Source organism: Populus nigra, chromosome 15 (assembly GCF_951802175.1).
Source record: "Populus nigra chromosome 15, ddPopNigr1.1, whole genome shotgun sequence".
In the NCBI taxonomy this organism is placed as follows: Eukaryota; Viridiplantae; Streptophyta; class Magnoliopsida; order Malpighiales; family Salicaceae; genus Populus; species Populus nigra.
Window position 1 is genome coordinate 2,837,161 of NC_084866.1, and position 13,634 is coordinate 2,850,794.

The following is a 13,634-nucleotide window of genomic DNA, read 5'->3' on the forward strand; positions in this document are numbered from 1 at the left end:
TATTATTCTCTAATACACCTCATCAAGTGAAAATCTTTTGGGTTTGAAACTTGCATATGCTCACACTATCTTGTGCTTAATTTTTATCAAATAAATAAAGATAGTGAGATTCGAATTCGTGATCGCTTAGTCATCAAGACTCTGATACCATGTTAAAGAACCAATTCAACCTAAAAATTTAAATTCTTAGGTGAGGTCTTAAGATATGATTTATATTATTCTCTAACAGAAACTACTACTTGATGAAGCAGTAGCGTTTTTGTTGGATTTGGACTTTTTTTATTATATACATGGTACCTAAAAATAAATGATGAAAACAATTAAAAAATTGAAATATACAATCAAACAAAAATTAGTTTTAGACCTCACATGAAAGAAGAAAATATGACTTCCTATTAAGTCATTTATCACTAGAAGTCTTAGAGAAAACACGTAAACACATGTTCTTAATAATCCTTTTCTAAGTATTTTTACTGTTATTCTAGAGGGTTTGCTGTGATTTGTATATTTATTGTGCTATCATGTTCTTAAATGTAATGGAAACTCTATCATCGATTTCCTCCTGTTAGGTTATCATAAAAATCAAATGTTCAAAGCATATATCAAGTGGACAAGGGTATTATACATATGGTAGATTATCATAGCAAAAGTAAATCACCTAAGTTGTATACAAGTTAATATAAAGCTCATAGAAATCAAGAGGACCGGTTGTATTGAAACAACAACACTCGGATGTACCATAGTACAAGTTAATTGATAAGCCTTTCCTAATTAATTAATTAGCAACATGCTTCGGAAGTGATAACTAGTAGCAAAGCAGCCATATCTCCTTTTTGTGCCTTAATTTCTATGATAAATTGATCTATTCTATGATAAATTGATCTAAGCAGAGAACCAGTGCAAGAGCAGTATAAGAGCACCAGACCCTGGAACATAACTCAGCGCTAATCTACCATAGGAAACAGATAGAAAAAGCTACATTCCATTCATAATCAACCTAGTTTTAAGTAAGGGAACCATAATTGAATTCATGAACTCGAAATAACAGCAAGTCATAATCCCAACAATTACGAAGGTTCAGACTACTTGTAAACTAAATCATGAAATAAGTTAAAACATAATTACCCAAGATGAAAATTTCTTATGTTTAATGTTGTCATTAAACCCTTCCTGCGCTCTCTCTTTCAATAGTCATTTATTGTTTTTTAAGTCGAAATGATTCTAGATTTAGATTTTCTTTAATCTTAATTTATTGGTTTTTGTGGGATGTCCTTAGCTAGTGAGGTTTTGATCTCTCATTGAAAAATTCTATGTTTTTGTTTTTGTTTTTGTTTCTGTATATCCAGTTGGGTTTGAATATCCATTCAAGGATCAATGGTGAAGAGGAGTGCAGATCTTCATCTGCAATATTCATGGGGTGAAGTGATCGATTTTATTGTTGAAAAAAAATATGTTAGCACGTGATAAAGAGCTTTGTTTTTCCCTTCAGTGGAGTGTTATAGTGCGGTCTATTCTTCTATGCGTTGAATTAGAATGGTAAGTTATTTGTTGTCTTGGGGGATGTTGTAAGGAGCTGGAAAAAACAAAAAAACAAAACTCGAGAAAGTGTTCCCCGGAGAATCAACATGCAATATGCTATTCGTTTAATACAAGTAGGCTAACTTTTTCTTCTTCTTTTTCAGATTGGGCGCCCCATGCCACAGGCATTAGCAAGCCTGGAGGTTCCAAGACCCACAAAACTCCTGAGTTGATGGGAGATCTTTAATAGTACAAGTGCATGAAAGGGGCAAGACAAGCAAAGGCGTGCATATACATGAGAGTGACACAGTACTGACTATGAGCTCTCGATGCAATAGAAGATCATGTCACTAACTCAGTGCATCAATCCTTCATGCAAAATGTGATCGAAATGTCCACGATAGCAATCCTCTTTCTTTCTAAAATCTGGGACCGCAAGACCACGACCATTCTTCTTTACTTAAAAATTGATTAGATTCAGTCTCTCATTCTCACATGAGTATGTAGATTCCAAAGTGAAATGTGTTCTTGCAAGTCCATGATCATACACCTCCTTTCTTGATGAAAACACAAGAAAGGAAAGGGGGTTTCTGATCCAATCCCTTCTCACCATGATAATCAAATTTTAATGTCTCTTTCTCTCAATCGATCTTTATCATATTTTGTAGCTATAAACTTGTTTTCTTTCATTTGATTATTGATTATACGTACGTTTTGCCCAAGTTTGTGGGTTAGGTTTTTCTCTTGTATGTGAAAGGAGAAAATATTCCTAGCCACTTGCTCGCCTTTTCTCCTTTTCTCCTTTTCTCTCCCTTTCAGAATCTTTGTGAGTATTGGGTAGGGATACTTTCTAGTTTTTGAATGATTGATGCTATCATCTTTAAAAGAAGAAGAAGATACTTCTTTTTGCTTTTTCTAAATTTTCATCATGAAAAGTAGCATAGGTTTTTGCATGGTTTTGCTTTTGCTATTTCTAATGGGAAGTCAGCAACTTTTCTCGAGTACTACATGCATGCTCCTTCTAGTTCTAGCTAGCTTCCATTTTCCCTTCACGATCTCCCTTTGTTGCCTTGTCAGTTTTCACTCGAACGTAATCAAAATTAATTCCCACTCATGAAATAGACAAAGACATATCCCCATTGTCACAAAGGAAGTGCCATAATCACCCAATTAGAGTTGGTGTTTTGGTCCATGAGTTTTCAACTAAGATAATAAAACAAAACTTATTCTTTCTTGCTAGTGCTGCATCTTTATTAGTTACAACACTTCTAGAAAATTAACAAATACAAATGAAAATACTGGCAGAATTTTTTTATTGGTAGATTGCGATGACCTTTACCGATATAATTTTTCATTTCTCTATCTATCGGTAAACACCAACAAAAAAATTATCTTGGTATATACCGAGAGAATTGCAATGGGAAAATAAGAAATGAAAAAAATAGTCAAACAGAATGATGACATGTAACTTTTACAGACGACATTACTGATGAAATTAACACTAAAAATTTCATCAATATATACTGAGAGAGTTACGGACAGAATGACATGGTATTTTTACCGACAAAATGACCAACAAAGTTACTTACAGAATAATTTCGTTGGTAACGCCATCAGTAATATTTCATTTATGACCTGGCGATCGACCTTTCTCTCCCCCTCCCTCATTTCTCCTTCTCTCTTGTGCATTTTTTCTGCAACAAACAGTCGCACCCCCCCCTCCCCCCTAATCTCAACACAATTCAACCTCTCACAATAATTTCAACAACCACAACACTCAGTTTGTCAACATTCGTGTTTTGATTCAAATTTTATTGAACATTATCCACTTTAAGTAAGCAAATCTACCCTTTTTTTCATTTGAACTCAATTTTAAAATGTTAATTTTTTTGCATATTTTGCAGTATATGTATTTTGTTTGGGTTTTTACTTGTTTTACACCAATAAAAACACTGACCAACTGTACATTACATACGGGTGTACCAACAGAATGTGTCTATCGGTATATTCCAGTGACTATAGGAACTGTTCCCCTTTTTCCTGATATTGTTCATGATGTTCATTACATACAAGTATATCGATGAAATGTGTCTGTCAGTATATTCCAATGACTATGGGAATTGTTCACTTCTCAATGCGCCTATAATTAAAGTTCTTTTGACTGTCCATTTTTGTCCCAACAACATCACTCACGAAATGAAATGTCATTGGTAATATTTTAAGGGCTTTTTGAAAAAAAAATTATGCAATGTTGCAATGTTGAGAGGGGTTCCCTTCACAGCAGGATCTATTTACTCGCAAGTACGAGGCCCAGTGGAAGAATGACCTTTCAATGTAAGTTTGCTTTCACAACGACATTTTTAATACTTTTTTAAAATATAATTTTATGTAATGACTGCAATTTCAGGTTTACAAACATTGAGGCTACGAGAACAATAACATCAACTTTTGATCAATCATCGATGGGAATCCTATTATTTCAATGGAGCTAAGTTTCCAATCATTTTGAATGAAACCCGTAGGTTGATGCATAGTTTTCAAGGTTCAAGGTTAGTATTAACTTAAATATTTTTTATGTTAATTTGGTTAGTTTATTGAAATTACTAAAAAATTCTTTTTATAAATTTTTTACTTCAAGAGAAGTTTTGAATGGGCGGGAGGTGATAATAATGTTGCAAGGAGGGTTTGGGAGAATCATGCTGCAATTAGATAAGATTGAATTTGAGATAAAAAAAAATTCCATGTTGTCATAACCCATTTTTTTATTATTCCCCAAAATTTACCCTTTTTTCTTTTAAAATAAAAAAAATAAATATAAATAATAATAGCAAGAAGACTAACATTTTAGCAAAAACAAGTTGGAGAGAATTTCAAATATAGAGAAAGACCAAGCTGTAATTTTGAATGAATTGAGAGTTTAATTGTACCTCATTATACCAAAAATTGGAGAGAAGATATAGATTCAAGGTCAAATTAAATCATTATTTTCAAATCTACATAAAAATTAAGTCTAGAGACATAGTTAGATTTTTAATAGGCCAATTTGATTTAATCATGAGGTTTAATTAGTGAAAAAATAAGTTTGGGTGCTCATTCCAAGCTTAATTGAAAAGATTGGAATTTTAAAGGACCAAACTTAATTTTTATAAAGTTAATTGATTCAAATCATGGGTAAAATTGCAAGAAAATTAGAAGTTTAGGATCAATTTGGGGTTAAATTGAATAAATTCATAGGCAATGACCATTTTGGAAAAATACATCGAACTCTGGGGACAAAACTAAATGAAATCAGGGGTGAAATTGAAGAAAATTGAAAGTTTAATGGTCAATTAAGGGTTAATTTGTATAAATCCAATAAAGACAAAATGTTCATCTTCCACCCTTTATAAATAGAGGATCATTCCAAGCTTTAAAGGAGGAGAAATCAGAGAGCAAAGTTGGAAAAAATTACCTTTTTCCTAGTTTTTTTCCTTCTCCACCAGCTCTTTTCTTCCTCTTCCTCCATCGCGCCTTTGTCATTGTTACTACCACCAGTTGCACATCGGGCTTCCCAACACCACCAGCTATAAGTTTGGCAGCCATTTGCATACAGAACATTGGTTCTACATGCAAAAGGCTAAAAAATAATCATATGGTCACTGGGCCGGATAATGTGAAGCTGGGTTAAACCCGTTTTAGCCCAACCCAGATGGTTGGACTAGGTCCGGCACATCATTTAAAAAATGAACAAAAAAAGAAAAAAGATTGTTAGGCCGTGAGCCAACCTAACCAAGTCAGGTTGCACTCATTTCACCCAATATATTTAATAATATAATAATATTAAAATTTTAAAAAAAAATTTAAAAAAATACTATTTTCAAATTTTAAAATGGGAATTTTAAAAATATTTGTTGGCCCCTCGCATGTTTTCCTAACAATTTTACATAATATCAGGCTATAGACTTACATTGTAAGATACAAATCCGATATTAAAAATATCTGGTTTCCCTTAAAACTTCAAAAAAAATCAAAAAAATAAATTTTCATTTCTAAAAAACAAAAAATTATTTTTGTGCATACGGCCAAATCCTAAAGGTTTTTCATACATATTTTCTAAAAGATAAAATCATATTTTTACCATGTTTTAAAAATGCAAAAATAGATATTGTAAACAGTTTATGATCATCCGTTAGACTTTGATCAAAATATCAGAAGTCCTTCAACAACTATTTTGTTTAATTAATATTTATAGTTTTAGGATTTAGCTGTAGACTATAATACTTGGTATAAAATTACATTGTAAAGTATACCCTTAAGTATTAAAGATAGAAAGTGCAAAATAAATGAGATACTAAAATTTAGCCCTTAAAACGATTAAGATTCAACTTAATAAGTTAAAGACTTCCTCACGAAAAGAGACATACCTTAAACTTTACACAAGACTAATGAACAAGAACACGACTTAGAATAACAATTAAACAACAATGTAGCTTACCTTAATACTAGGTGGTGACTTCTGAGCTTCATAATCATAATTTTATGATTAAACCCAAAACTCATTTCCAACACACTCAGGAGGCAAACTTGTCATTCTTAACGCTGCGCTCGCCACGACACAAGTAGTAAAATTTTATTTTTTATTTACTAATAAATAATTAATTTGTACCATATAGGTTGCTTGACTTTTGGTACGATGCGTAAAAGAAAGCCAAAAAATATACGAAAGAAAGAGAGCTTTCAGGATGGAATGACGTGGTGGTTTGGAATGATTTCAGATCATCGTACATCTCAGAGGTTGTATAAGTGGAAGACATTCAGCACATGATGTCCATACAATTCAAGCGACGTCATAGTTCAGTGCGGAAAATCAAAATCAGCATGTACAAAGTTTTGTTACCACACACATTGGCAGCTCCATTTCGTTTGTTTCACATGCGAAACAAATGGTAGGATTTTTTTATTACATCCATTTTCTTATTAGTGTTTTTTTTGTAAATATATTTAACTAACAATATTTTTCTCTTGCAGGCTATGGTTCTTAGACGTGAGCCAAGCCCGATAGAGCTTTTTGATGAAACACATGTGTGGAGTGATGATCATCAAAAAAAGGTGTAATAGTTCGTAGATAACCGAGCTCATTACTTTATGGTATATTGGTTTTCAAATATATTTTTCTTAAGTTATTATTTCCTTGAATTTGATGAATTTATTTTTTCTTTCGATGATACATATAACAGCCAGTTAAATGAGAGATACAGGGACGATACTTTAACCTATCCGAATCTCAATCCGGATTTGCGGTTAGAGGTAGGATCGTCCAGTGAACGCGATAAAAATCGAGTGTATGAACTTTCTAACATTACAGCCGAGAACTTGCGGATGGCCTATAGTGTTTTGATCGTTGGATGTTCGCAATCGATTCTAAGAACTCGGACTTTAGAGTTCGTAGTGATGTTAGACCAATGAGTATAGGCTCGGACAATCCATCTTAATGAAAAATATGAACGACTCACTGCTAATTATGAAAAACTTTGTTGATTGGTGATGGAGATGAGATCACAGATGGGTGGTACATGTGCACCCCTTAATTGGCCCCACGGTCCAAGCGATGATCAACCTCTTTCTCCTCCTCCTCCAGCGCCGTCTTTATTTTTTATTTATTGTATTTGAGCATACAAATGTTTAAATTTGTAATAAATATTTGCTTTTATATTATTTTAATTATTTTCTACTTATCTTCAATATATATATATATATATATATATAGGGTTACTAACAAAACAACTCTGTTGATATATTCCATAGAGAGTTTGAAAAGAATTACTACAAATATCACTACTACTGTTAACTCACCGATGAAATTACAGATGGCATTCTCTCGATGATATGTTATATTTACCAATAGATGTACCGACGGGCAAATAAAAACACCAATGACATTATATATATGGTTTTCTTATCAGTGATATGTTAAATTTACTAATAGAGATAACGACAAAATGAAGCGAGTAAATTTTCTTTTTTCACTCACTTTTTCCGTCTATAAATTCATCATATATTTATTATTAAGTTACTGGTGAGAGTTTTTTTGACAGACCATTTTCGTCCATAAACCTATTAGTAATATACGTACCAACAGATTGTAAGTGTAAATACTGACAGAAATTTATATCGATAAAACTATTAAATCTAGTAGTGCAACCCTTCAATGCAAGTATTTATTTTTGTATGGTAGTCAAATGTGCTCTCCTTTATTGAACTTAATCTAATGGTATATACTTTTTAGTCCAATCTAATTATATAAGTATCAAGATAATCTCCCAATTCATGAAATTCTTTGATGAAAGTGGCTAGGCATAGCAAGCTAGTTAAGTACTTTTACGTACGGTTTATTTGGTCATAAAAAAGGAAAATGTCATATAGCCACATGTTAAAACCATTAAAACTTTTGATTAAAAAAACAAAGAAAGCATTAAAATTTCAAATACAATTTATCTAGAAGAGATGGGTTGAAAGATGAGGCAGGTCTTCACTGTGACCAAATGGTGATAAGGGGGAGCATATGTACACTCATGTGTAATTTCAGTACCATGTATAATTATCAGAGTCCGCTTTAACTTATTGATTTAAAGTCGCCTGGAACTCCAACGGTTGAAACACTTCAGGTTGTCCAAAAGTCCTCGGTCGTAGTGTTTGAGATACTACAAACCTGATTTCTATTGGGTGCATCAAATGATCTTGCCTCCATCCGCAATTCTGGATTAAGTTTCAGATGGGTCAAAGGATCATCATCGTATCTCTCCTGCAATCGGGTGTTATATGTTTCCTAAAAAAATCAGCAAATTAAAAAAATATTACTTAAGAAAAGAAATTGTTGAAATCCAACATACTTCTTAGCTTAGTTATCCACGAGTTGTTGCACCCATTTCTGATGGTCATCTCAAGTTTGCAGATTGTTTGGATGATATTCGTTTAAAGCATCTCTATATGTTGTGTATGCAACTTGTTAGAGCATATATCTCTAAAGAAGTGACTGATCTCCGTGAGTGCATCTCATATCTCTTTGGGCAATAAATCTCGGTAAGCAAGTGGAATGAGTGTTTGTATAAATACATGACAGTCATGACTTTTTATTCTAAACAGTTTGCAATTCTTTAAATCCACTAATGTAGATATGTTCAAAGCATGTCCATCAAGAAAACACAAACTCTTAAGCTATTGGTAGACAAGTAATTATGCATTCTTCTCTAAGACGAAGCTGGCTTTGGGCTTTGCGAACCATTACCCATCATAAACCAACTTCATAATTTTTACAGTGAAAAAAAAAGTATATTCATTCCAGCATTTATATTATATTTTGTCTTTCCTTTCATATCCATAACCATGATAAAAATGTCTTCAAACACGTTCTTTTCAATCTGTATGACATCAAGATTATGATGGAGAAAATTGGTCTTCCAATAAAAAAGCTCTCATAAAATACTTCGCTTTACCCAATTACAGGTCACACCAAAACTAGAAAACTCTTGCTTATCGGATTGAAAACTAAACACAATGTCATCATACTACGACACCACGTCATATAATTTTTCACTCAATGGTACTGCCGGTGCAACATCCTTTTAAACTCTACCAACAAAGAAGTCATTTCTATTCTTTAACACCATTTGTTGGCAAGAACTGTTAGTGGCAATCAAAAAAAGACATTTTAACACCAATTGTTAACATAAAAGCCTTGTTATTTTCCATATAGTATGGACATGCTAGTTTTGCATGCATGCTCCAACCAGAAATCATTTCATATACAGGAAAATCATTGATAGTCCACATCAAAAATATTTTCATCTAAAAATTATGTTTCCTCGATACATCATAAGTTAAAGTCTTAGATGACCACAACTTATTCAACTCATCAATCAACGGTCGAAAACAAACATCTATACTCTAACCCGGACTATTAGAACCGGGTATGACCATAGATAAAAACATGAACTCTGACTTCATACACATCCCTAATGGCAAGTTGTAAACTGTGAGTATCACCGGCCAACAAGAATAAGAAGCAGCAAATGACCCGAATGGATTGAATCGGGTACATAACCTAAAATGTATGTTTCTTAATTCCATTAAAAATTAAGGATTCACTCTATTAAAATGTTTACAGGCTTCACCATCGGATAAATGCACTATAACTCCATCTACCACATCGTGTGAATGATGTCATGTCATGTGCTCAACAATCTTTAGAGACATGAATAACATTTGCAATTTATGAGTAATTGAGAAGAATCTAAGTTTTCTATCGAATCAGACCTAATCAACTCTGCATTTTTAAGATAGTACAACATACAGATATTTGAACACATGTCAAATTATGTTGATTTAACAACATAAAGTTCTCTTTCATCCTAAGGTAAAATGTTTCTCGCTCATTCGATAATTATGTCATACCGACCTTACACAATCCATGATCTGACTTGATGATAAACATCTATGCAACAATCAATAATTTATTTTGATTTATGCATCCATTTCATAATGGATCATCAGAATCTTTCAAAAGATTAAAAAAACCGGTCATGTTTGCATTTGGTTCTTCACCTACAATTGAGCATTCACATACATAACCTCAATTCATTCCTATCATATCCATAACCATATTCCTATAAGGATTATTATTGTCATCTATAACTCCATACACATTGCAAGAACTAGAAGTTAACTCAGTCATCCTTTCTACCATGGTCTCGTAAGGAATATATAGTTTCCGTGTGCAAACCAATACAAGTATTTCTCTATGAATTCTTTTTGTAGAGGATACATCGTTACAATGTTTGGATTAAGAAAATTTTTATTTTTACACCTCTTACATAGATATTTAATATCATCACCACTAATATTTCTCATATTAGATGGAGCGTAAATAATAAAACTTTCAGCCTTATTATAATAATTCATCCTACGCAACATTTTGGGTGAATCTCAGTCATCTTTGAAATTGCCAATATGCTACAGTGAATTTGTTAAACACCTTCTCCGAGTTATTTTATTCATATAAAACAATATTTTTCAAATTCCACCACTAAAAGTTCTCTCTTTTCGTAGATACTCTCCCTATTTCATTAGAAAGTGATATTTTATTTTTTGTGTTGAATAATATTGTTTATTACTATCTTAAATAGATTTTTGTTGATTATTAGTTGATGATGGTTGAGTAACAATATTACATATGAACATAAAACCAATTTCGATTATTATAACATGGTGATTAATAATAATGTAATATTTGATCAAGATATTATAGATATGTAGCAACTTGAACATCATTTGTATTTTTTTAATGCAAATATCTTCCAATTAAGTAAGGTAAATTTATTCTAATTAGGTTAGCTTTTTCATAATTTACTGTTATTTTTTATTAAAAAAATTTATTTTGTAAAGTGACACATCTTTTAAAGCTCAATTAAATATCAATCTATAAAACTATTCTTCATGCATGCATGTGTGTATTGCAAGTTCTTAAAAACACTACTATCTACGTTATTTCTCTTTCATATCACGGTGTTTTGAACAAACATTTACGGAAAATCTAAATATTTGAAAAAGATTAAGCTTCACATTTTATACGAGAATGATGGTGTAAGATTGGAAACTTGCAAAATAAGTCTTATTAGAAGCTTCAGGGAATCCTATAATGTTTAAATCATAATTAGGATGATATTGGTAGGGAAAAAAATTGTAAAGAGAAGGTGTTTAAAAGTGTGATAGTGATTTTTTTTAAAGTATTTTCACTTGAAAATGCATCAAAATATTATTTTTTAAAAAAATAATTATTTTTTGCATTAACACATCAAAACAATCAAAAAACATAAAAAAATCGTTTAAAAAAAAGAAAAATCATTTAAAAAAACATCATTTAGAACACAATTCAAAACAATCCCTTGTACGAAAATCCATACACATTATTATTCCCTTTAATTATATTATACTCTAAAATGGGTGGGAGTTTCACTGTGCTTTTGTTACTGCGTAAAATTTTGTTTTTTTTTCAATTTGATCCTCAAATTTGGGGCTATTTAGTCCTATTTAAGGAGCAATTGATTTCAAATTCTTATGAAAGGGTGAGATAAGAAGAGGGGAGACCGAAATGAAAAACGCGGCAAACATGGGTAATGTACCATAAGTTTTGAAAAAAATGCACTTTGGTTCTCCAACTTAAACAATCACTCAAATTATACAATTTTGGTTCCTCAAAATTGTTTCAATTTTATTTTGGAACAAAGATTTATTTTTGTTATTTTTTGGTTCCTTGTTGAGAGAAGAAAGAGAGGGATCGCCGGATTTCGGCGATTGAAAAAAAAACTTGTCGTTGGCATCGATTTAGGCCACTAAAATAGAGGATTTTTGTGTTAAATTGTTCCATTTGATTAGGGGAGTTCATATTAGGTGTTTGTATACCTCAAAAGTTCATGAAAAAAGAGATATTAGCTCGGGTTGATTTTTGGTTTTAGGTCGAGTTCGGTTTTTTAGGCGGTTTTTGAGTTTTTTGAGGATATTGATAGATTTGTTGTGATTTCTAAGGTGTTTTGTAGGTGTTTTAGGTAAAAAACGGGTTGAAAAACACGTTTTTAGATCAAAACAATATAGACCTTGATTTTTCAACCATCATAGTGGCCGGAATCTAGGCAAAACAGGCAACGCTATGCATATTAAAAAAAAGGGCAAACAACGCTGGCCCACGCGTGGGCCCTGGTTAAATGGGCCAGACGGGCTGGCCCGCGCCTAGCCTTTTTTCCCCTATTTTTTTTATTTCAATTGATGCTTTTTTAAATAAAAAAAAACATAATTATATTTACATTAGTACTCCTCTCTTTTATTTTGTTTAGAAAATCTCTTTTAAATAATATTTATTTTTTGGTTATGCATTTAATTTTTGAAGAGATTTTTCTGATTCATCTGTGGTTTTGTTTTTATTTTTTGTATAAATAAACTATGTTTTTGAAAGTAACAAATATTTATTTTCAGATGATATTTTCAATATGTGTAGCCTTACATGTTATTTCTCTTTTTTATTTAATCAATTTAATATGTTTGTCTATTTGTATTATTGTTTGATTAATTAACAAACATGATCAGGTCAATGTTCTATTTTTTAAAATTAAATATCTTGATCTACATCTTTCTCTCAATTTTTTAAGTTCTGTTTTTAAATGTCATTAATGATTTTTTATTTATTTATTAACGTATATAATTCTTAATTTATTTGATTACATGTGTCCATAAACTTTTTGATTTGTTAAATTTTTTAAACTATAAAAGTATATTAAAAAAACCTACATATATAATATTTTATAAAAAATAAAATTATTTAACCTGTGATTAAATGAGTTACATTGCAAGTATTAGACTAACAAGGGTGAGATTTTGTGTTCCATTTCGAAGAAAAATTCCAACTTCTTTCCAGGGAAAGATTGAAAACGATTTGGCCATTCGATAGAAACTATCAATTCGGTGGTCAATATATACATCTTATATATATATATATATATATAAGATGTAAAGATCTCAATTCGAATATCTAGAAAGAAATATCCTCTTGAGTTCTTGTGCTTGAAGTATAATGGAAGGCTGATTCATGCCTATCAAGGCATGCTGGGTAGGTTAATAGTTGGGGGCTTTGGGCTTAATAAGTTGTAGGGAAAGATCCGACTAAGTAAAATCAGGAAAGGGCCCAAAAATTACTTTGTTTCGAGTGGGGAAAAAAAAAGAAAAAACATTCAAATGCGGTGAGCGTGGATCGAACACGCGACCTTCAGATCTTCAGTCTGACGCTCTCCCAACTGAGCTATCCCCGCTTTTGCTTCTGTGTTCTCTTACTGTTATATATAATGTATTCATATGATTCTTTGAACGTGAATGGCTTACGTATAATTTGAAAATTCTCTTATGTGGTCCATACGATCATAAATTATTTTTCTGTCAGTTTTCATGTTGATTTAAATGATATTACTTAGGAAAAAAAAAGATGAGGGGGATAAAATTAACTAATACAACCCACGTAGAGATTTGGTTTTTTTTTTTTCTGTGAAAAGATGATGAGCTTGAATCTTTTTTTATTATTAATATAGATGTTCGAG

General features: G+C 31.6%; 1 non-coding gene across 1 annotated transcript; it reads right to left on the bottom strand.

Annotated features, from left to right (window-relative positions):
- Positions 1 to 13,279: 13,279 nt before the first annotated feature.
- TRNAF-GAA (transfer RNA phenylalanine (anticodon GAA)) lies at positions 13,280 to 13,352 on the bottom strand. The gene has a single exon. It is a non-coding gene; the product is annotated as a tRNA-Phe (tRNA).
- Positions 13,353 to 13,634: the final 282 nt, after the last annotated feature.